We start from the raw sequence: 25,307 nt of genomic DNA, 5'->3' as shown, positions 1-25,307 counted from the left end.
GATGAAGTCTATTATTTACATGAGGCGATTTTACAGATTTCTGAAGAGAGACCCGTATCACAAAAAGTAATAATCCTAAGCATAGCAAGTGACTCAGAGTTTTAATGGGATTTTTCTGCTTATAGCAAGGGGTATGGAATATGAAATTAAGGATAACAAGGTGTCGAGCTGGATGAGCACAGCAGGCCAAGCAGCAACAGGGAAGCAGGAAAGCTGATGTTTCGGGTCTGGACCCTTCTTCTAGATCTGAAATGTAAGCCTTCCTGCTCCTCTGATGCTGCTTGGCCTGCTGTGTTCAACTAGCTCTACACCTTGTTATGTCAGATTCTCTAGCTTCGGCAGTTCCTACTAGATGTGAAATTAAGGATGTTTTGTTGCAGTTCTATTGGGCCATGTGTCTGGAAAAATCTTCCCAAATATTTTTAGGGCAGGAGTTGATTAGTTCTTGATTAATAATGAAATCGATATCAAAGTATCAGGATAGGTGGATTGTGGAATTGAGGCCTCAATCAGATCAAGCATGACCTTATTGATTGATGGAGTAAGTTTGAGAGGCCAATCAGCTTACACCTTCATGGGAATTTTATGATCATATATAACATAAGCAATCTGCTACCATTCTTATGGAGTTGAACGTACTACTTTCGATGTGGACTGACTAGAACATTCTAGGAGTGTAACATCCCTCCAACTCTTTCATATTTTTGTTTGTGACAGAGGAAGCCCAGCATTCCATTGGCATTTTTCAGATCCAAGTGGGGGAACTCCTATTTTCTGACACTGTAAATCTTGTCAATCCATTTAATTGATCTGTATCTTTACACAACTTTAATTTTACATCCGTATTACTTACATACTGCCTAGCTTTGTCTCAGCAGCAAAGTTAGACATGTGGATTTCAATCCATTACCAAAGTTTTTTATAGCATATATGGTGAACAATTCAGGCAGAATACACATTATATCACACTACATGTCAAATGCCACCACTTAGTACATCCGCTCTTTGATCCTTTACTCTATTTCCTGCTGATCAACCTATTTTCTAACCCAATTTATAATTTATCCTCAGTTTCATTAGTTTCAATATCAGCAAATGTCTTTTTTTTTCTGTGAGACTTTCTATCAAATATCCCTACAAGTTAATATAAATAAGATCCATGGACATTTTCCATTTCACTTCAGTCACCTTTAAAAAAAACAAACTGCTATGTCAGGAGTGACGTACATTTAACAGATCCATGATAATAAAATGTGAGGCTGGATGAACACAGCAGGCCCAGCAGCACCTCAGGAGCACAAAAACTGATGTTTCAGGCTGAGACCCTTCACCAGCGAGGGGGATGGGGTGAGGTTTCTGGAATAAATAGGGAGAGAGGGGGAGGCGGACCGAAGATGGAGAGAAAAGAAGATAGGTGGAGAGGAGAGTATAGGTGGGGAGGTAGGGAGGGGATAGGTCAGTCCAGGGAAGACGGACAGTTCAAAGAGGTGGGATGAGGTTAGTAGGTAGGAGATGGAGGTGCGGCTTGGGGTGGGAAGAAGGGATGGGTGAGAGGAAGAACAGGTTAGGGAGGCAGGGACAGGTTGGACTGGTTTTGGGATGCAGTTGGTGGAGGGGAGATATTGAAGCTTGTGAAGTCCACATTGATACCATTGGGCTGCAGGGTTCCCAAGCGGAATATGAGTTGCTGTTCCTGCAACCTTCAGGTGGCATCATTGTGGCACTGCAGGAGGCCCATGATGGACATGTCATCTAAAGAATGGGAGGGGGAGTGGAAATGGTTTGTGACTGGGAGGAGCAGTTGTTTATAGCGAACCGAGCGGAGGTGTACTGCAAAGTGGTCCCCAAGCCTCCGCTTGATTTCCCCAATGTAGAGGAAGCCACACCGGGTACAGTGGATGCAGTATACCACATTGGCAGATGTGCAGGTGAACCTCTGCTTAATATGGAAAGTCATCTTGGGGCCTGGGATAGGGGTGAGGGAGGAGGTGTGGGGGCAAGTGTAGCATTTCTGGTGGGTGCAGGGGAAGGTGGGCAGCAACTCGTATTCCGCTTGGGAAACCTGCAGCCCAATGGTATCAATGTGGACTTCACCAGCTTCAAAATCTCACCTTCCCCCACCGCATCCCAAAACCAGCCCAGTTCGTCCCCTCCCCCCACTGCACCACACAACCAGCCCAGCTCTTCCCCTCCACCCACTGCATCCCAAAACCAGTCCAACCTGTCTCTGCCTCCCTAACCTGTTCTTCCTCTCACCCATCCCTTCCTCCCACCCCAAGCCGCACTTCCATCTCCTACCTACTAACCTCATCCCACCTCCTTGACCTATCCGTCTTCCCTGGACTGACCTATCCCCTCCCTACCTCCCCACCTATACTCTCCTCTCCACCTATCTTCTTTTCTCTCCATCTTCGGTCCGCCTCCCCCTCTCTCCCTATTTATTCCAGAACCCTCACCCCATCCCCCTCTCTGATGAAGGGTCTAGGCCTGAAACATCAGCTTTTGTGCTCCTGAGATGCTGCTGGGCCTGCTGTGTTCATCCAGCCTCGCATTTTATTATCTTGGATTCTCCAGCATCTGCAGTTCCCATTATCACTAATACACCTTTAACAGATCCATGCTGGCTTTCTGATCGGATGAGAATTTTCAACGTACTCAATCATTCTACTTGGAATTATGTCACCTCAAGACATTTCCAGACTCCAGTTGTCAGACTAACTGGTCTATAATTCCTTGGTTTCCCCTCACTCACCGTTTGTGAAGTGCAAAGTGACGTCCAGTTGCAGGATAATTCTGCTTGCAAAATATGGACACAAAGCTGTGTAACTCCGGAGTTGGCTGGTTTGCTTTTAAGCAATACTTCAAATAAAGCCAACTGTGCAAACAGTGCATTTGTTGCTCAGTCAATGTTAAACCATAGTGAGTCAAATTGTGATTTAAGTGCCATTCCAATGCTTGCAACTGCGAATATTTAACTGTAGTGTTAGGTCCATGTATCTTGGAATGAATACAGCATAGGAGGAGGCTCTTTGGCCTGTCCAATAGTCATGGCTCTTTGATGCAGCAGTTCACTTCATGCCACACCTTTGCCTTTTTCCCACAATCATGCACATTGTTCCTTTATAAATAATAATCCAGTGCTTTCTTTTATAAAACATCATGACTGAACCATATGACTTCACCATATTTTTAGCACTACAATCCAGTTCAAAGAACTCAATGCTGAAAAAAACATTTTCCACTTGTTGTCATTTAATTTTTTTGCCATCTAGTTTAATTCTGTGCCTCCACGTTTTGTATCATTTCACTAGTGGGAATAGACCTTCTGTACTTGCCCAATTCGCTGGGAAATTACATTAAGAATTCTGCTAGTAGATAGGCAATGAATAACATTTAAAGAATTAAGCAAACATTTCTGACAAAAAGACACTCTTTTAGTGCTCAAAACTCAGCATGGACAATGTTTTAATCATAGCTAATGAAAGAAGGCAGGAATTCTGTTAGATTAAGAAGCCTTAATAGCTACAAAGAAAAATTGTAACTAAGCTTACTGGGGGCATTTTCGAATCTTCAAAGGAAGACTAAGATAAAGGAAGGGAAAACAGAATATTAGAGTAATGTAGCAAGAAACATAAGATCACACTGTAGGAATGTAAAAATACAAAAGATTAACAAAAGCGAATATGGGTCATTGGCAGCGGAGTCAGGTGAATTTATAATAGAGAATAAAGAAACAGCAAAGAAAGGACACAAGGCTTTGGCCTTAATTTCCATTCCTGGATCAAATGTGCTGAGACTGGAGAACACCAAGCTCTATGAATCCATCCTTTAAACATACGGCAAGATTCCCCTCCTTGTGCCATCATGCTCTGAGTTTCCCAGTCGGAGAAGCCTCCACACACTATTCCACATGGAAAATTGCCTTCAGGCCAGCAGTTTATTAAACAGGAACATTTGAAAATTCTTTAGTGCTGCACTAAGGGGATCAGGGATACTGACTAAATATTTATTGGCTCATTCAAATTCATTCTGGCTGGTGTTTGTTACTAGTATTAGTAAAATGAAACCATGACTGTGACATTGAATACCACTCCATGATATTCGAAGCTTAAAGAAACATTCTCATTTCATCGCCTCTTCACTCTCGTTCTGAAACTGACAGACAATCCAATGGTGCCCCAAGAATTTAATATTGATTGGGTTTCTGACCTCTTAACATTTCAGCAAAGAAATTGTGCTGTATGAATGACAGGGCAGGTTGAGAAAATAAGCAATAAAACATCCACATCCTGGTCTTGAGGTATAGAATATAACTGCAATGGAGTTCCGAAAAGCTTTAACGAAACACTAGGCTGGCCTCAACTGGAATATTGTTATATAAATAATAACTATTCCTGGGCATCACCCAAGAAAGGATGCAAAAACATTGTAGGGAGTGCAGAATAAAGTAAAGATTTATGAGTTGAGTGAGCAATGAGGGCTTCAATTGTGTAGGTAGATTGGGAAAATGTTTGCTCATGTTCTTCTTAGAGAAGTGTAGTTTGCACGGAAGTTTGCTGGACATGTTTAAAATCGTGAAGAGCTTTGCCAGGGCAGATTAAGAGAAGCATTTCCCAGTGAATGCATTTTTCCCGGTGAATTTTCTGTTGTCTATGGTGTATGTGCGTGCATAAGATGTCAATAATCTATTCCCAGTTTCAGGCTTATTTTAAATTTTACGTTGCATTTCCAATTTCCTTACTAAGTTGAGGACTGAAAAGAGAGGCAACAGTGTAACATCAATTGTCATAGATCCTGGAAATATCAAAATGTTTTCTTTTTGAAAGAACATAAAACTCCAGCTCTGAAATTAGCTGCAGCAAAGAATCTTTGTGACTGTTTAAAAAACAATCCCTCCAGAACTTCAACAGCACTGGATGTCAAGTGTATATGGTTAATTTAACATTTGTTCACTCAATTATGGTATATATTTTTAGCATCCTTTCTGGCTGTGAGTCAGTGAGGTGGTATTGGAGGATGGCCTTAAAGAGGAAGCTTCTATCACATTCATTACAACTACCCACGGTGATAGGCTGAGCCTAAAGCCTAGTCAAGATTATAAGCAAGTATTTTAATTTAAAATACTTTATTCATTCTGATAATAAATTGCAATATTGATTCGCTGGTTAGAGAAATGTTTCATGTTAAAACCCTTCCTAACTACTGATGGTGTTTTGCCTTCATCGTGAGAGAGGGGACAATTGAGACTTAACCCACCCTTTGGTATTTTTAGCATTGCACATATTTAGCTCTCAAATTTTAGTGCTTGACTGTTGGTCTCAGTAATGGCTTACAGTGACTATGGGACATCTTTCCTTTTCATTTTTGCCTCTTTGAGCACTCATATTGTCAATTGTGGGTCCAGTCCAATTCACAGCACATCAAGTCTGTGTTCGTCGCAAGAACATACAAATAACTTTGAAATCATTGCCTTTTTTGAGATGGAAATCATTTGGAAATACCTATTTGCCCTGAGGACAGATAACTGTTGCAATTACTTGACTGAATTGAATTGTACCTGATCCAAATGCAGCTGGAATGATGTTTGCTACACAGATGCAGAGAACAATTTCACAATAGGCTGCATCTCCTTTCTCAAGTCACAATTGAACTCATCTTTTACAATCGTAATCTCGCTATTTTCTTGCTCTGATGTACTTAGCCAACAAACTATAACTGTAAACATATATCTTTTGGAATAGTTTTTTTTTCTGCCTTGGACAGGCAGGCACTGTGATGTTTGCGATGGAAATGTGTTGGCTGCCTTAGAGATTATGTATATTCTCCATTAAAATGGTTTTGAACTTTACAACAGATTTGCTAAGAGCTTACTAGTCATTTTCAAATGAATTTCACATAATCCAAAATCAGCCAGCCAGTTCTTGCAGCATAATCAACATGATTTAAAAACAGATTCAACCGGACAAAATACTCAGAATAAAATTGTCAAAGTTAAATAATTTGAGAAACCAAAAGCTTTTGCCTCTGGGATGTTGATGCTTGAAGCGTTGGATTCTGCCCTAATCTGAAGTAGACATTGTGCAGCAGCTTGTGTGGTTAAAATACAAACCCAGATGGTGGAAGGGATTAGAAGAGCAGCACTTTTTATTTATTTGCTCATGGGATGTAGGCATTGCAGGCTGATCCAACATTTTTTGGTCACCCCTTGTTGCAATTTAGAATGTGGTGGTGAGCTGATTGTACAAACCCAACACGATGAGGAAGGGGCTTTCAGGATTTTGACCAAAATATGGTGAGGGAGTGGTGATGTAGTGCCAAGTGATGATGGTGTGAGACATAGGGGAAGCTCATGCATCTGCTGCCCTTGTTCTTTGAGTTGATGAAGATCATGGGTTTGGAAGGTACTCCATAAGGAGCACTGGTGAGTTGATGGAGTGCATCCTGGAGCTGGGTTGGTCAACCTTGAGGAAACTGTCATTCCCATGTTAGGGAAAATCATTACTTTAGAAAGCAGAATCATTGGAGCAGATATGACAGAGATAGAGAAACTGGAGAAATGGAATGGACTCCTTACAGGAAGCAGGATGTGTGGGACTGCAATCAATAGACAATAGGTGAAGGAGTAGGCCATTTGACCCTTCAAGCCAACACCACCATTTATTTTGATCATGGCTGATCATCCACAATCAGTATACTGTTCCTGCCTTATCCCCATAACACTTGTTTCCACTATCTTTAAGAGTTCTATATATCTCTTTCTTGAAACTATCCAGAGACTTGTCCTCCACTGCCTTCTGGGGCAGAGCATTCTATATATCCACCACTCTCTGGGTGAAGAAGTTTTTCCTCAACTCTGTTCTAAATGGCCTACCTCTTATTTTTAAACTGTGTCCTCTGGTTCTGGACTCCCCCATCAACAGAAACATACTACCTGCCTCCAGATTGTCCAATTCCTTAATAATCCTATACGTCTCAATCAGATCGCCTCTCATCCTCCTAAACTCAAGGTGTGTAGAGGTATGTGTGTTTATAGTGAATATTATTTGACAGTCTGTCATCAGAAATGGAGACAGAGAAGATGATGAAGAGTCAGAGACTGACCATATGAAGCTGAAAGAAGGGTTGAAATGGGAAATAAAGTTGATGAGGTTTCCAATTCAAGGCAAGAGCAGATCACAGCACAGTTATCAAAGTGTCAGAAAAAAAAAGACTTGAGGAAGGGTACTTTAGACTTGAGGGCCAGAACAAGAGATTTTCCATGTATCCCACAAAAAGACGAGCATAGCTAGGACCCGTTTCATAATTTAAAGAAGAAAGTATGTAATGACAGGACAATTTCAGCCAGTTGGAAGAGGTTGCTGGTGAATTGGAACTTTTTGTGTCTCTGTTCGTGGAAGCAGCGAGGAAGCCTTCTAGTAGAGAGATTGATTCCCATGGTGAAGAGGAGATGTTTAGACCAGGAGACTGTAAATTATTGAAATTATGTCAAGCATCTGCAAAGTCCCAATATAGGTGGGGAGAGACGGATAAATGAGTGAACGGACTGGAATGGGAACAGACTGACCCAATAGGCCTACTCGGACAGTCAAGTTTAGGGATTTTAGGAATAGGGTAGAAGTGGGATGCTTGGGATTGGGGAGCTATTGATTAGTACAGGAGATGAGGCCAGTTACAGTATTGGAGATAAGGGTTTGATGTTTGATGGTGAGAGCTTTCATGAGGGTTGTAGGGTGCAATGTACACTGTAGAATGCAGTGCTATACAGCTCACGGTGTCTGATCTCCATACAGCACTTTGAACTGAGCAAAGAGGGCAAAAATGCAGTTAAAAAATTAGAAGCAAGAAGAAGTCAAAAGAAAATGAAAGCAAGCAACAACAAATGCACAGAGAGAGAGACCAGCAGCAAAGGGAACAATCTGCTGAGTAAACGTCAACAGAGTGAAACGGAGAGATGAACTAATGGTGCAGAGAGGGTGAAGAAGTTCTTGAAAAGGGAAAAGGCAGCAGAAGGTAGCACCAACTACAGAAGGAAGGAAGAGGAGGTAGAAACAAACAAATGAGTTATGAAGATGGAGAACTAGAGGAATCAACAATCTGTAAAGGGGAAGAGAAAGAAAGGTCGGGAAATAAATAGAAAATCTGACGAAAACAACAGGTAAGGAGAAGAACCAGCAGGCAATGAGTGAGAAAAGAAATAAAAGTGGATATCTAGGGTAGCATTAACCTCTGACAAATTGAGCATTTGTATTCTTGCAGAAAAACCTGACAGCTAAACAGCAGTATATCTGTACTCTTTCCACCTATATGGCAAATGTAGAACTCTATTGAAGGATTCAGCCAGAACTGCATTTAAAAAAAAATACACTCTGGGGGACAGACTATTTCTTTCATTATGTGTTGTAAATTTTAAACTTTTTTCCAGGTTTATGCCATCAATATGGATGTTGACAGCGAGCGTGCTCCACGTTGTTGATGTACGGTGACGTTGGAACTACATGATTAATGATAGTGATGCTGGTGCTGGAAATCTTTCAAGAACCTGTAGTTGATTAATGGGCAAGTCTATAGCCAGCATTTATTACATTATGTTATAACTTTGATCAAAATATTTCAGTGCTTATGTTACTTTCATACATTTATTAATGAATTTTTATTAGTGGCTGTGCAGGGATCCATTATTGAAAGTAGCTTAACCTGCAGGAAAATTGTAGGAGGGTAAATAGGAACTTGCAAAAATAAAAATAATTTGTGAACATTGCTTTTGTGAACAAGAGCTGGTGAGCTGATTTTTCAGGGCAAGGATGAAATCAGAAGAAGATGAGGCCCAATAATACCAGCAATGCCCGTTATGCTGGTATTTAGGTGTCAACTATGTTGGCAAGGCAATGTCTTAATTCTGGCACATCACTTATTTAAGGTCATTTACAGAGCTCATTAAATGGGGAATGAGGGCGCTGAGGGGTTCTCATGGGTGCAGAGGCATACAGGGTCTTAGCTGCTGTAAGATGAATATTCTGGACCCCCAGAAGAGTTAATGTGGAACCAGGCCCTTTAGTCTATCAAGTCCACACCGACCCTCCAAAGAGCACCTCCCTACCCCACCTCTCCCATGGCTAATGCAACTAACTTACACATCCCTGAACACTGCTGGCAATCTAGCATGACTGATCGACTTCTGCTGCACGTGGTTGAACTGTGGGACAGGTCAGAACACCAGGCAGAAACCCATACAGACACTGGGAGAATGTGCAAACTCTGCACAGAGGTTGGAATCAAACCCAGGTCCCTGGTGCTGTGAGGCAAGAGTGCTAGCCACTGAGCCACCCTTTATTCCCGACACATCCCCATGGCCCCATGGCAATTTACTATGCAATCAAAGAAGGTATATAAAAATAAGCAACTGGTTTTAAATTTGGAAAAGACATTGGTTATTTTATACTTGGAGTATACATGGGCAATTCCAAACGTCACAGTAGCTAAATCATTACTCGCATGCCTCTGCCACATGACCCTGCAGCACCGAGGGTCCCAAAGTTAGTGGAGCTTAGAAGGGGAAGGTGGCACCCACAAGGTGGCGACATCCTCACTCCTTGTCTGGATGGATGGAGGCGGCCACCAGCTGGGGTGCCATTGCCATGCAGTGCAAGCATCAGTTCCTGCATCCACTCTGAATGACAGCAAATAAGTCTGGCCACTCTCTTTTTTAGTGGGAGAACTAATGCTCCCAAAGCTCTGAGCCATGTGGGATGCACATGAGCTGGACAGATCCATTCGCTGGTTATGGCCCTGCACTCCCTCAGGGAATTGCAATACGTAGGAGCATAACTCCTGCTGTGAGTCTTTTTGCATTGCCACTGCAAAGTAAATGGAACAACAGCTGCCTGTAAAGTCATACTGCAAGGCAGAATCAAACTCCTGAGTGCTAGCTCAGTAAATTTAACAGACATTTGGCCTCCTGCTGAGTAATATCACTACAAACTTTACAACTTTCAAAGAAGTTCAGCTTAATCAGATAGCAGGTTTATTCCAACCCATTCAGGAATGTTTAAGGCTTGCTGGTTCCTGTGCCATTTTGAAATGTTTGGAAGGTCATTATAGTAAGGCACGACAGACTCATCCTTGTTTGGATTCATTAAACTTACATCACTGTGCTGCTAAGGCATCCATGCAAGATTCAAATCAACAGCATCTGCATGCACAAATAGACCCAGCGTTTTGGTTATGTGCATGTGTAATGTCAGCCACACATACTGTTTGTAAGGTGTGTTCGCTATAAGAGATATGGTTGGAGCACTGTGACTCACTAGGGCATCTGTTTAAAAGTCTAATAACTGGAGCTCAGAGCTGCGGATGGGAGGAGGAAACTGTTCTTGTACTGGGGAGGAGGGGGATGCTTTCCTCGTTGGAGAGCAGGCCCCATTTGCTCAGGTCATTGACGGGACTGCTGTGGCCATGGTAGGGGCAGAGCTGTGATGCTCAGCTTCGGAGTGGGACCAATGCACTCAGAGCTGGGGTGAGACTAGTGCTCTTGAGTCAGGGTTGCTGTGCTTAGTTCAAGTACTGGGGACCCAGGCCAGGATTTCTGACCAAGGCCCTGGCCACCACTGCCACCATGTGAGAATGTGCAGGCAATACTTTTGCCAGGCAACTTAATGGTGACAGCACACCCGCTGAAAAGAGTACGAATGCCAGCTAGAGAGATACATAAGGACAGACTGCAAATGGTCTTTAAATATGTGAAAAGCAAAAAGGTTAGCTGGGTTTATCACAAGCGGAGACTGGAGAATTTTTAATGTAAACAAGGAAATGGCACAGAAATGAAAGAATTGCTTCACGTTTGACTTTCTGCAAGAGTATTCAGAAATTTCCCCAGAATTTTTTGGCAACTAAGGGACTTGTGGAACTGAGGAACTGAAAGGAAACAGTACATTAGTAGTTCTTGGAAAGTGAACTAAATTGGAGGTCAATAAATTCCATGAACCAGACGAGTTTCAAAGAAGCTGGCCAAAGACATGATGAATGCCTTATTAGTTATGAACCTCTCCTATTCCTTTATTTCTATTTCCATTGCTCCTTGCATGAGTATAATCTTCTGAACACACATCACACCTTCTCCTGTTTGTGCTCCTTGCTCATATTATATGTCTGATTCTTATGCAGAGACAGAACGACTCATGCTGGGTGGTCCTAGTCTTTAGCACATGTGAGTGTCAATTGTGAGAGGTCCCCAGTTGTACAATGACTCTGAGGGCTAAACATGTGTTCTGTTTACACAGTCCTCCCATGTTCAGGAGCAGCACACAATTCCTGAGGTTCCTTAGTTGTTGTGGCTAATGATGGCAGAGCATTTGTCCTGAGGGTTTGCTGTTGCCAATACATTGCCAAATCCATATGAGATCAGTAACAGATAGTGGTTGGACATGTCACACTTTGCCACTGATCGCCTCTGCCATGTCCCACTCGGGTGCCTTTGATCATACTTCTGATTTCTCTTTTTATTGTCTAGGAGCAGGGCTTCACACATATCCTTGATGGTCTCCAACATTGTGCTCGAGAACCTGGGTCAAACCTGCCCTGAGTTCTACCTTTGCACCAGGTTCCTGACCCTGCTCTGTGGTTTTTTTTTGGATATTCTTTGATGGGATATAGGTGTCACTGGCATTGCCAATATTTGTTGTCCATTCCTAATTGCTCTTGAATTGAGCGGCCTGTTAGCTATTTCAGAGAGCGGCTAAGAAACAACCACATTATTGAGGGTCTGGAATCGGCCTGAAATCACATGCAGACCAGACAAGGTCAGGATGATGGATTTCCTTCCTTCATGGACATTCATGCGTCAATTGGGTTTTTAAGACAGTTGACAGTAATCACATGGTCACCATGGGACCAGTTTTAGTTACATATGAAAGGCAATAAAGGGAACAGCAGGCTTGTTATCACTTGCGGCAATGCCCATTGATGCCTGAATTATACGATCATTTTGTCACATGTTGCGAGAGTGAGCTGAGACCAGACAAGACTCAGGTTTCTTTATTAAACACTTATTCATGCATGCTTGGGAAATATACGCATCAAAAATTTGGCGTACAACTCACATTTTATTGCCAGAGCAAAAATTTTGTACTATATTCACAGTTAACAAACTTCTGACTAAATAATCCTACAACTAATAATTTCCACTCAAAAGGCTACATTTTACTCATCCCAGTTCTACCCAACCTTGTGCGCACAGTTCACATTCCAAGTTAATGCATCTGACAATGATATCTATCATGTTCAAACTGATACACATGACAATACTATTCACTTACGTTCAAACTATTACTCATGATTATATTATCTAATCATATCATTGCATATTTGCCTAGCTGCAGCCAGTACTTTGTCATTACCAATAAACCCACACTGCCTATTTTTCCCTTTCACATGGCACAATTATGTTTTAGTCCTGCTGATAACTTGAATGGAAGTCAATTCTTGCAAAAATGTCACACTAAAAAAACTCCACTTGTTCATCACGTCAGTGATGTTTGCTTGTTGTGATTGATTTCAATCCTGACCTGTGCTCCTGGCCCTGCCCCCTGTTCTTGACCCTGCCCCAGAATCTTGACCTTGTCCCTGGTTCTCAGCACTGCCCTGGGATCCAGCCTTGCTCTGGATTCCAGCCTTGATCTGTGCCCCATGCCAACCCAGCTTTCAGACCTGCTTAGATTTTAAACGCGGCCAAAGTTCTCGGCCTTATTCTGTCCTAGACTTCCTCCCAAGTTTAATAAGTTGATTTTAAACTGGTGTGTTAGCATGGTTTGTTCAATTCTGTCCTGTGATTCATAAAGTGCTGCCCTGTACCCTCCCCCAAGGCTAGGAAGAGTGTTTCTTCACGTAAGCCAAAAAATTCTCCCATTGGGATGGATTAAGGACATAAATTGTCTAGATTCCCAACAATGTGAACGTTCAGCTGATAACCCTGTCAGCCCTTTTGAAGAGTGAATAAATCATTGTCTGCCCATAGCGAGTTACTCATCCATGATGGTAAATAGTAATCAATGTTTGTGGGCCATGGAGGGGAAAGTAGTAAGTTCAGTTTAAGGCAAAACATAATTGAGTTGATTCCAAACTTTGAACATAATGTGGAAGTCAAAGTTAACTGAAATTTTTATTTCATAACAATTTAGTCAGGGTCTTCTCCTGCTCCCAAGAGTAACTTTGGCAGAGAAAAATTAACAATGTCTGTAGTCTGCTAATCTCAACATTGTGTTCTGCAGCAAGTGCAAGCTTGCTTAGGAAAATTACTTATATATTAAACACAGATTAAAAGAAAGAACTATCTGGAGAGAGCCCAAATCATAACATTTACAGCTCAAGTCATGTGAAAATCTATAATGGAAACAGCAGGGTTCGCTATCAGTTTCTGCAATGCTTATTGATGCCTGAATTCAATCGTCATTTTGCCACTTGGAAAGGTAATGTTTTACACTCACAAATAATTTGCATGGAAGTTAATTTTTGCAGACATTGTGAAAAATTCTACTCACTCATCATCTTAGTTATGTTTGTCGATTGCATTCCCGATCATTAGTAGACTGATGAATGGACTCTCTAGCCTCAAGTAATGCTGATCTTGCTAACATTGATTTGGCCTAGTGCACGCCCTGTGCAATTTAAACAGTATACCTCTGTCTAAGCTTTATTTTACAATGTTTGATCTGTACATCCTTGCTTACTGTGGTCTGCCTGCACTGCTTATAAACAAAGCTTTTCACTGTACTCTGGTACACGTGACAATAAATCAGTCAATCAGTATTGGTAGTATCTTGAAACTTATGATGGAACATTTTCTGACTTGTGCACTGCCTCATATACATCACTTACAATTTATGACTGCTGGATGATTATGAATGAAAATCCGATCGGATTGGAAACTGGATCGATTAGAATTTGATTGACTGGATTTTAGAAGAATGAGGGGTATCTCATCGAGACTTGAACTGAAAATTCTAACAAGAGTAGATAGGGTAAATATTGAAAGGTGCTCAGGTCATCACCGACCCAGGATCATCATTAGACCCTAATTCCAGATATTTATTAAATCCAAATTCCACCATTTGGTGATGATTCAAACCCAGGTCTCCAGAGCATTACCAGGATGTCTGGATTAATAATCTAATGATAATACCACCAAGCTATCACCTCCCTATGATCATATTGAAAGGCAGACAGACTTGAAGGGTCAAAAGGTGTACTCTGGATGCTATTTTCTATGTTTCTGTGATAAAAAATATTGTAAGTATTCTTTGTTTAAAAAAACACATTATTCTGGAAACATGGATTAATGTGACATAATGGTAATATCCCTACCTCTAAGCTAGAAGGTCCTCATTTGGTCCCACCTGCCCAGGCATTGTGCTTTGTCTGTTCAAGTTGATTAAAAAACAAATATGCATAATGCAACCTTCACAGAAGAATTCTTCATTTTGTAATAACTCTAAAGCCTGTGCAAGGAAATTGATGACATGAATGAAAATAAATGTGCAATACCTGGAGTAAATATATAAGTACACCAAGTGCAATCTCCAAGAAGCTTCAGGGTTAATGCTGTTTCATGCATTTTCACTTTTACATCTCTGTTCTGTGTTATATTTAAAGCTATCCCAAACCTACTTTAAACAGTTATTCATAGGGAATAAATATATTGTCATGATGAGATGTGATACAAATATCATTTCCTGAAAGGTCATGTGGATCAATATTACTGTATGTTGATCTTTAAACTCAGAAAGGCACTGACGACAACGACAACACTGTTGCACCTGCAAAGAGCAGGGAGCTCTGCTGGAGTCATATATTCTGGAGAACTTTCAGAGGTCACTTAGTCCAATTTATGAGTGAAATAAAACAATTGGATTATATTGTTGAACTCAGTGAGAAAATTTAGCCTGCTGGAAGAGCAACAGATTATTTCTCCCTTTCTCATTCTTTGCAACACCTCTCACTAAGGTGTGTAACTGAAAGCCATTATTTCCAACCAGGAGGAGTTCTTGAAATGATCTTCTTCGAACCTACCTCAACACCTGAAGCAAAAGGAATATAGTCACCTACAACTGCATAGGAGAGAGCAGATAGGCTGGGTTTGTTCTCCCGAAATGGGGGAGGCTGAGGGAGATCTGATTAAGTGTACAAAATGATGAGAGGATAAATAAGTTAGATTGTGGGAACCTTTTCCCCACAATGGACATGTCTAAGATCAGAGGGCATAGGCTTAGGGTGAGGAGTAAGTGGTTTGGAGCAGGTCTGATCAAAATATTTTTCATCCAGGGGTGGTAGAAATGTAAAACGTGCTGGCCAGGAGGGTGGTGGAGACAGGTTCTCGTGCAACAATAAAGACTGGTGCTTGTTGTTTGGTAAAAACATGTTGACCAAAGGAACTGTTTCTATGCTGTATGATGCTATAACTGTATTTGGAAGACACCCTAATTCTGACAGCTTGTGTATGCAAAATACCTTAAAATTAGAGGGGGTAAATTTAAAACTGAAAAGAGATGACATTCCTTCAGCCAGAGAGTGGTGGGCTTGTGGAATTCATTGCCACAGAGTGCAGTGGAGGCCGGGACGTTGGATGCCTTCAAGGCAGAGATCGGCAAATTCTTGATCTCACAAGGATTCAAGGGCTACGGGAAGAGTGCAGGGGAGTGGATTTGAAATGCCCATCAGCCATGATTTAAATGGCGGAGTGGACTTGATGGGCCAAATGGCCTTGCTTCCACTCCCATGTCTTATGGTCTGATGGTCTTGTATTCTTTTCCCATGAGTTTAACCAATACTTGATTGGAGTATTTTCAAGTTATCACTCTGCAAAGTTTTTTTCCTCCTCAGATTTGCATAGGTGTATGTGTGCATGTCTGTATGTATACACTGATTTCTTAGGAGGAATATATTCTCAGAATCCAAACTATTTGTCCGATAGTTGAATCATTATTTGAGTAAGCCTCTTTTGCCAGTAAACCAATTATTTGGCTGAATTCCTATTAATATTGAATCTAACACCATCTGTGACCGATATGATTGGCTACATCACCAAACTGGTTAAACTTAGATCTTAATTAAGTGGAGCAGTCATGACATTTTGTGAGTATAATAATAGATTCATACATTAGGCAGCTAAATGGTCACCTGGTAGGGACTTCAGATTAATTTTTGAGACAATGATGACCTGCCCCACTTGAGAATGCCGGACAGCTAGACGCTAGCAATTATTATGAGCAGGAGTGCCACTTCTAAGTCTGAGGTAGAGCAGCACTGACATTCGGGAGTCCTGGACAAGATTTTGCTGAGTCTGGTCACATTATGGGAGCTGTGGGGAGAACAGTATTGGAATCAAAGCTGGGGGCTGGCTTGCAGCGGCTTTGATCACCCTAAAATTGAAAGAGATCCAAGTAGTCCCCTGCAACTCAGCAGGAAGTGGGTACCTCATTGACACCAACACACCTAATTGTTGTCCCCTCCCACCACCTTCCATGTTACTTCATGTGAAGGGAAGATTCTACTCTTAGCTCTGCTTCTCCCTTCACAGATCATACCCTACCAACTCAATACTTTCAATAGTTTTGTGAGAAGACTCCTTTGACAAGCCCTTCAAGACTTATTGACAGTTGTATGCAAGATAAATTGGTAAAAGCTGTTCATTCATCATTGAGAACACAGGCTGACCTCCTGCCACATCCTGCGTAAGAAAATCCCTATAACAAAAGATTGTATTGTTATTTTGGCTTTTTAACTGGCCCAGAGCATTGAAAAGGATTTGTGAAATACTTCTTAATCAATGATGTCTAGGGTCAGAGGCTAGTGGAATTCAAACAGCCCTGACTTTTATTGGCCAGATCACTGTTTTGCCCAAGACAACATGTCTTACAGTACTTAACAGAATGCACAAATATCTGATGTGCTTCCAATGTTAATTAGATTTGCAATTCAGCCAGGTTAAACTGATTGGTTGAGCTTATGTTTCAAGGGTTGACTGGGATATTATATTGAGCAGTCAATATCTTATCAAGAAACACTAGTGATGTGTAACAGACACATGGATATCATCCTTCAGAGTTTTTGTCTAACAAGATTAGCGTTTCCCTTTTCATTTGTTATATTGAATTGTTAGATGAATGGAAGCAATTATGCTTCTTTTTGCATTCTATTCAAAACCTTTTTGCAACAAAATTGTACAGCCTGTTAAGTTTATACACAAATACCAACTCTACCAACACTGAAAAGAATTCCTGTCAACATGATGGTACTCATGATCTTATCAAAGAAATTTGCTGGCTTTGCCATAAGTAATTGATTTAAAAGCCAGGGAGACCGATAATTGAAACACATATATTATGAGATAGCAAGAACTGCAGATGCTGGAGTCAGATATAATGAAGTGTGGAGCTGGAGGAACACAGCAGGCCAGGCAGCATTAGAGGAGCAGGAAAGCTGACATTCAGTAAAGAAGGGTTCAGACTCGAAATGTCAGTTTTCCTGTTCCTCTGATATTGCCTGACATGCTGTGTTCCTCCAGCTCCACATTTTGTTATCCCACATATATTGTGGGATTGTTTCAGTTCACGCATGACTCTCAGTTTTATCTGCCATGGTTCGGTAGGGACCACTTACATGCCCATGTTAGAAAACTTCCATTCTACTGACTTGAGCATAAATTTGAGGAGGTTTCTAATTCGGATGAAACAGGAAACTAGGGTCTATTTTGCCCTCTAAAATGGACATAAACGAACCTGTGATTCTAACTTCATGGGGTACAGCAGTGCACTCTGCGAAGTCCTTGGACTACGCCTTTCTCTCAAACTATATTACTAAAACTGATTATCTGGTGTTCACTTCCTTGACGTTTGTGAGGCCTTGCTGTGTGCATATTGGTTGTTGTATTTTCTCAAATGTAACAGTGAGTACACTTCAAGAATAGTTAATTGGCTAAGTATCTTAGAAGAACAGAATTTGTAGAACATTCTTTTATAAAAGTGAGCTTTTGTTTCTTTCTGTCAGTTCTCTGTTGTGTTTAGATGGCCTGCTATCCTATTCCAGCCTGCTCTTGTTGCACTTTTCAAGGCACAAAAGACTAATTTTGTCTGAATTGCTGGAGTATGTTTAAATGGAAAATCCTGCAAAATAGGATGTGTGTTTGGAATTCAAAGTAATGGTTTCTAGTCAATGAAGCCCGAAATAAAGTTTAAAAAAAACACTACTAGTTATTGACTAAAGGTTACATTGTTTTAAAATTACATTAGTTCAACATTTTCTCCAGCAGAGGAGTTAATGGAAGATTGTCTGCTGTAATCATATAACTATTGTAAATGACTCCTACGAAACAGATTGTTCATACATTGTAACGTAATTTTGCTTTTTATTTTAAATTTGCAGTAAGAGCTGATTTAATTATTCATCACTCTCATAAACTGGAGTGAGAATTCATGAAGGCAAGTGATTAAACTGATTGTTGAAATGATTAGTAAACCACAGACTGAATTTTACTGGCCTCTTAAATAACAGAAGTGGAGTCAAGGGGTCAGGCAAAGTTCCCTTGCCCGGCACAGACTTTTGTGGGAGGACATTTCCCTGCAGCAGGCAAGCGGTGGACCCAGTATAGATTGTTACACCCATTCCACTGAGGTAACAGACAATTTGTGCAATTAATTGAGACCATCAAGAGGGGGTGGAGGATAGGCAGGGTATTACAGCAGAAGATGGCATTTTGCAAAAAGCCCAGTGTACCAGTGGAGCTATCTCTCAATAACAGGACAGTGGTCTCGAAAGAGAAAAGTTGCAGTCCCATGGACCGTCTTGATTGGCTTCTGTTCCGATCAACAGGATGTTTTGCTCATAGCCATCATGCATGTAAAATAATATTTACCCCCCCCCCCCAAAGTCTTTTTTCTTTATTCAGCAGTGTTTTCCTCATCCAGTGCCAACATTTCAGAGTTACTGGCCTTAGAATTGAACCAGCAGTATCAGCGACCTACACATCATCCTTACATGGGGGGCTGAAGTTGTTGAGCTGATCACACTGTTGGTAAATGTGGGCTTGGGATCTTTATTTGATGCCTTAAAATCTGCCATAAAATTCAATCCAATGTTTCTTCACCTTCCAGGTATGTTCTGGAAACCTACTATTATTTATGGGTAAAAAAATCATTTTTAATGTATAGGATGGTGAGATTTACCCATTAAGATGATCTAATTTGGCATAATGGTCCAAAAAAGTAAAAGAAAAATGAAGATTATGAATATTATGAATATTTTTCAACAGTATTCACTCGCTAAATGAATATTTTTCAACAGTATTCACTCTAGAAAACGACAATGTTGTCGAGGAGAATACTGAGATACAGGCTACTAGACTAGGTGGGATTGAGATTCACAAGGAAGAGGTATTAGAAATCCTACAGAGGGTGAAGATAGGTAAGTCCCCTGGGCCGGATGGGATTTATCCTCGGATCCTCTGGGAAGCCAGGGAGGAGATTGTCGAGCCTTTGGCATTGAGCTTTAACTTGTCATTGTCTACAGGAATAGTGCCAGACGACTGGAGGATAGCAAATGTGGTTCCCCTGTTCAAGAAGGGGAGTAGAGACAACTCTGGTAATTATAGACCAGTGAGCCTTACCTCAGTTGTTGGTAAAGTGTTGGAAAAGGTTATAAGGGATAGGATTTATAATCATCTAGAAAAGAATAAATTGATTTGGGATAGTCAGCACGGTTTTGTGAAAGGAAGGTCGTGCCTCACAAACCTTATTGAGTTCTTTGAGAAGGTGACCAAACAGGTAGATGAGAGTAAACCGGTTGATGTGGTGTATATGGATTTCAGCAAGGCGTTCGATAAGGTGCCCCACAGTAGGCTATTGTACAAAATGCGGAAGAATGGAATTGTGGCAGATATAGCAGTTTGGATCAGAAATTGGCTTGCTGAAAGAAGACGGAGTGTGGTAGTTGATGGGAAATGTTAATCCTGGAGACCATTTACTAGTGGTGTACCGCAAGGGTCGGTGTTGGGTCCACTGCTGTTTGTCATTTTTATAAATGACCTGGATGAGGGTGTAGAAGGATGGGTTAGTAAATTTGCAGACGACACTAGGGTGGGTGGAGTTGTGGATAGTGACGAAGGATGTTGTAGGTTGCAGAGAGACATAGATAAGCTGCAGAGCTGGGCTGAGAGGTGGCAAATGGAGTTTAATGCAGACATGTGTGAGGTGATGCACTTTGGTTGGAGTAGCCAGAAGGCCAAGTACTGGGCTAATGGTAAGATTCTCAGCAGTGTAGATGAGCAGAGAGATCTCGGTGCCCATGTACACAGATCCTTGAAAGTTGCCACCCAGGTTGATAGGGCTGTTAAGAAGGCATACAGTGTTTTAGCTTTTATTAAAAGAGGGATCGAGTTCCGGAACCAAGAGGTTATCGTGAAGCTGTACAAAACTCTGGTGCGGCCGCACTTGGAGTATTGTGTACAGTTCTGGTCACTGCATTATAAGAAGGATGTGGAAGCTTTGGAAAGGGTGCAGAGGAGATTTACTAGGATGTTGCCTGGTATGGAGGGAAGGTCTTATGAGGAAAGGCTGAGGGACTTGAGGCTGTTTTCATTAGTGAGAAGCAGGTTGAGAGGTGACTTAATTGAAACATATAAAATAATCAGAGGGTTTGATAGGGTGGATAGGGAGAGCCTTTTTCCTAGGATGGTGACAGCGAGCACGAGGGAGCATAGCTTTAAATTGAGGGGTGAAAGATATAGGACAGATGTCAGAGGTAGTTTCTTTACTCAGAGAGTAGTAAGGGAATGGAACGCTTTGCCTGCAACGGTAGTAGATTCGCCAACTTTAGGTACATTTAAGTCGTCATTGGATAAGCATATGGACGTACATGGAATCGTGTAGGTTAGATGGGCTTGAGATCGGATTGACAGGTCGGCACAACATTGAGGGCCGAAGGGCCTGTACTGTGCTGTAATGTTCTACGTTCTATGTAACTATAGGCATAATATTGACCTTTTCACCCAAAAGATTTTCCTATTAAATTATTCAAAGAAACGTAACTGTGACCCGATGTGTTATGAATGATAAAATAGGATGTGTGGCATTGTTTTGATGATACTTATATTATATTTCTTGCAGAGGTAATAACTGTTATAAAATGAATATGAACCTTCAGTTAATAATTACTTGGATAACGTGACAACATTTCACATTTTGAGATGTTTACTGTAACAGATTGATTAAAAGTACTACCAAATAACACTATTCCTGTCGGCAACTTATAGTTTGTCATAAGATCTGTCAAACATTGGCCATAACTTCTAACCATAAAAAACCTCAAAATAACAATAGGCAACACTGTATTTTAAGTAAACATTTAATTTTCTGGAAACCAATCCAAAGTTATTCTTAAGCCCCGAGGCTTTTCTTTTACATTCTTGAACTGGGAACTTTAAAGACTGAACTATCTATCACAGTGTGTAGTTTCTTCCCCCACCCACAAGAGATTCTTCCTCTACCGTGGTGCAGGTAAATTTTCCAGCCTCATTACATTTCCTCATGAATATGATGTATTCAATTTGAGTACAAATTCTCACTGAAATTCTTGTAAAATAAACAGAATGTCGCAGCTTATAACAGCCATCTTTTCCTGGGCCTCAACAGACCCTGTCTGTATGTGTATGCAGGAATAATTTTGACCTTCTCACTCTCAAAAGCCAAATCCATAACAATGTGAATCACATGGGTCATATATCCAGGTAGAAATGCTGATCATAGATATACTCAAGAGCTCTGACTGTCTTTTATCTTGGACATCTGAAAGCACAAGTGTTTCCCTCCCAACATCCTGAATAATTTCCAGTCTTTAGAGACTCAGTTTAACCATTGTCAGCACACACTCCACTGCTATTGCATATATTGTATTTCTTCCCAATAGTGCACTACAGGCCCTTATTAATCTCAAACAATCAAACCAGCCAGGCTTGCTGTCAGAAGACTTCAGAACGTCAAACTGCACTTCTGATTTTACTTTGAAAAATAGTCCCAAAATATATCTTTTATAAATCTCATAATTGCAACACATCACAATTGTACAGCCTGGACTAGAAAAAAAAAACAAAAAAATTCAAATTTTACTTTTCTCAGTGAAGTCCAAAACAGCAACATGAGGTTAGTGGCTTGTAGAGTTCATACTTGAAATGATGATTTAACAGTCACTGATCATCACTATTACAGTGTGAAACTAAAGCAAGTGCTGGAAGTAGATAAACACAAAAGCTGGAAGTTGCTGTCAGTGATAATGCAATCATTCACAGGTGAGACATCGAAGTTTTTGAAGAATCAGTACAAAAAGTGAGTGCTTTGATGTGAATTTCTCCTTTTTAATTCGCTTACCATCGTTAAAAAGTAACAATGAAAATGCTGCATCTTGTTGAACAAGATGTAATTGAATTTTTACACTGCGAGAAGTTGTAATTCTATGTTCTATTTGTCTTACAAGGAGAGGTTGACTGAGCTCAGACTTTTCTCTCTGGGGAGAAGGAGGAAGAGAGGTGACCTGATCGAGGTGTACAAGGTAATGAGAGGCATGGATAGAGTCAATAGCCAGAGACTTTTCCCCAGGGCAGGATTGACTGCCACCAGGGGTCATAGTTTTAAGGTGTTAGGAGGGAGGTATAGAGGAGACGTCAGAGGGAGGTTCTTCGTCCAGAGAGTTGTGAGCGCATGGAATACTCTGCCAGTGGTAGTCGTAGAATCGGAGATTAGTGACATTTAAGCGACTGCTGGACATACACATGGACAGCAGTGAATTGAGGGGAATGTAGATTAGGTTATTTTAATTTTGGATTAGGATTATTCCACGGCACAACATCATGGGCCGAAGGGCCTGTACTGTGCTGTACTTTTCTATGTTCTATTTGTCTATGTTCTATGTTCTAATTATTGTTGAGTAATCTTTCTGCTCTTGAACCATTGATTTTATAAGCATGGAACGTCAAATTTCCCCATTCAATGGAAACAATTCCATAGATTTGTCAAATAATAGCTTTTATATATGTTTAGGATATTTTAACTCTATTTTAATCCCATGTGTATGTCCCAGTCTTTGTTAATATGATTAAAAGTGAACAGTCGTCAGCACTACTTACTTTTTGCACTAATACAATACTGCAGTTGCCGGAAGTTTGGAAACAATAACAAGGAATGCTGATAATGGGCAATAAGTAAGACAGGATCTGTGCTTAGAAACAAAATTAGTATTTCAGGTCATTGATCTTTCATTGTTTCAGTGATTTCATTGTTTCATTCGACGTTTGCTGACCCATTGAGTATTTTTAAAGTTTAGTTTTTGTTTCTCCTTACTTCCTGATTTGCTGACCATGGGAATCCTTCAGTCTGATTAACTGGTTAATGACTTCACAATTCCTAGATAACAAGGGCCTCCTATGGATAGCACCACAAAAAAAAGTTGAAAAATTTAGCCAAGTGAAATCTACATTTACCACTCAGAGTCCCACCATCATATGCTGTTATGAGGTACACCACGGATTAAATTTAGGAACAACAGAATGTTGTCTTTTTGTACTGCAAAGTTCAAAGATTTGCCAGTTATTTAAATTAGTCCTGAATTGTAATCAGTTTATGCAGTGATCTAACAGCCGCTAAAAGAGAGTTTAAAACTGTAAACTGCCTTTGCCATGGGCCTAATGAGTGAGAAGGAAGAGCTGCAATGTTCATCTCATCAGGCTGGACTTATTTCATTCCCCAAGTCTGCTCAATTTATTCACTGTTTTGATAACTTCTGTTCTCAGGGAAGTCGGTGAAACATATGCATATTCCAAGTTGTGTCCATTATATCTGTACCTAAGTGAATTTTATTCCTTGAAAGGAAGAAGTTACTTAATTTTCATTGGTTCTCATCATTCTTGTCCCTTTGCTATGTCACTGCACTTATCGGTATCAAGATAATGAACCACTTCCACATGCTGTCTGAAATTTTCATCATAAATCCACGAAAATGAATGCACCAAGTTGCCAATAAACTTGTTGGGTTTGGCACAATGAGAATAAATCACTTCTGATAGAATCATAGAGTCATAAAGCTATACAGCATGGAATCAGACCCTTTGCTCCAACTTGCCCATGTCAACCAGATACCCTAAATCAATCTAGTCCCATTTGCCAGCATTTGGCCTATATCCCTCTAAACACTTTCTATTTATGTACCCATCCAAATGCCTTTTAAATGCGATAACTGTACCAGCCTCCACCACTTCTTCCGGCAGCTCTTTCACACACACCACCCTCGGAATGAAAAAGTTTCCCTTTTTGTCCCTTTTAAATCATTCCTCTCTCATCTTAAACTGTATGCCTTCCAGTTTTGGACACCCCTACCCTGGGGAAGAAGACTTTGGCTATTCATCCTATCCACGCCCCTCATAATTTTATAAACCTCTGTAAGGCCAACCCTCAGTCTCTGACAATCCACGGGAAATAGCCTCAGCCTATGCAGCATCTCCATATAGCTCAAACCCTCCAACCCCAGCAATATCCTTGTAAGCATCTCAGAACCTTTCAAGTTTCACATCATCCTTCCTACAGCAGGGAGACCAGAATTGAACGCAGTATTCCAAGAGTGACCTAACCAATGTCCTATACAGCAGCAACATGCCCTCCCAGCCCCTATGCTCAATGCACTGACCAATAAAGGTAAGCATTTCAAATGCCTTCTTCACTTTCCTGTCTATCTGGGACTCCACTTTCAAGGAGCTATGAACCTGCACTCCAATGTCATTTTGTTCAGCAATACACCCCGGTCTGGCCGTGATTTGCCTTTCCAAAATGCAGCAACTCGCATTCATCTGAATTGAACTCCATCTGCCACTCCTCGGTCCAATGGCCCATCTGATCAAGATCCCATTGAACTCTAAAGTAACCTTCTTCGCTGGGTGACCAAAAGGCAGAGGAAGAGCAGGAAGGCAGTGCAGGAGTCCCCAGCGGTCATCTCCCTACAAAACAGGTATTCCATTTTGAATACTGTTGGGGGAGATGGCTCACCAGAGGAAGGCAGCAGTAGCCAGGTTCACAGCACCATGGCTGGCTCTGCTGTACAGAAGGGCGGGAAAAAGAGTGGAAGGGCGATAGTCATTGGGGATTCAATTGTAAGGGGAGTAGATAGGCGGTTCTGCGGTCGAAAACGGGACTCCCGAATGATATGTTGCCTCCCAGGTGCACGGTTCAGGGATGTCTCCGATTGGCTGCAGAACATTCTGAAGGGGGAGGGCGAACAGCCAG

General features: G+C 41.1%; 1 protein-coding gene across 8 annotated transcripts in view; it reads left to right on the top strand.

Annotated features, from left to right (window-relative positions):
- The window catches only part of LOC125459529 (leucine-rich repeat-containing protein 4C-like), a 966,049-nt gene that overhangs the window by 673,508 nt on the left and 267,234 nt on the right, over positions 1 to 25,307 (top strand). Inside the window, exon 6 of one of the 8 annotated variants that reach the window (XM_059652142.1) lies at positions 22,513 to 22,587. The exons of the other annotated variants lie outside the window; for them this stretch is intronic. The gene's annotated coding sequence lies outside the window, so the exon portion shown is untranslated. The remainder of the gene's footprint in view (positions 1 to 22,512; positions 22,588 to 25,307) is intronic. 8 annotated transcript variants of the gene reach the window in all.

Source organism: Stegostoma tigrinum, chromosome 17 (genome assembly GCF_030684315.1).
Source record: "Stegostoma tigrinum isolate sSteTig4 chromosome 17, sSteTig4.hap1, whole genome shotgun sequence".
NCBI classification, from domain to species: domain Eukaryota; kingdom Metazoa; phylum Chordata; class Chondrichthyes; order Orectolobiformes; family Stegostomatidae; genus Stegostoma; species Stegostoma tigrinum.
The sequence above is the reverse complement of the archived record's forward strand: the minus strand, read 5'-3'. Positions and strand labels throughout refer to the sequence as shown.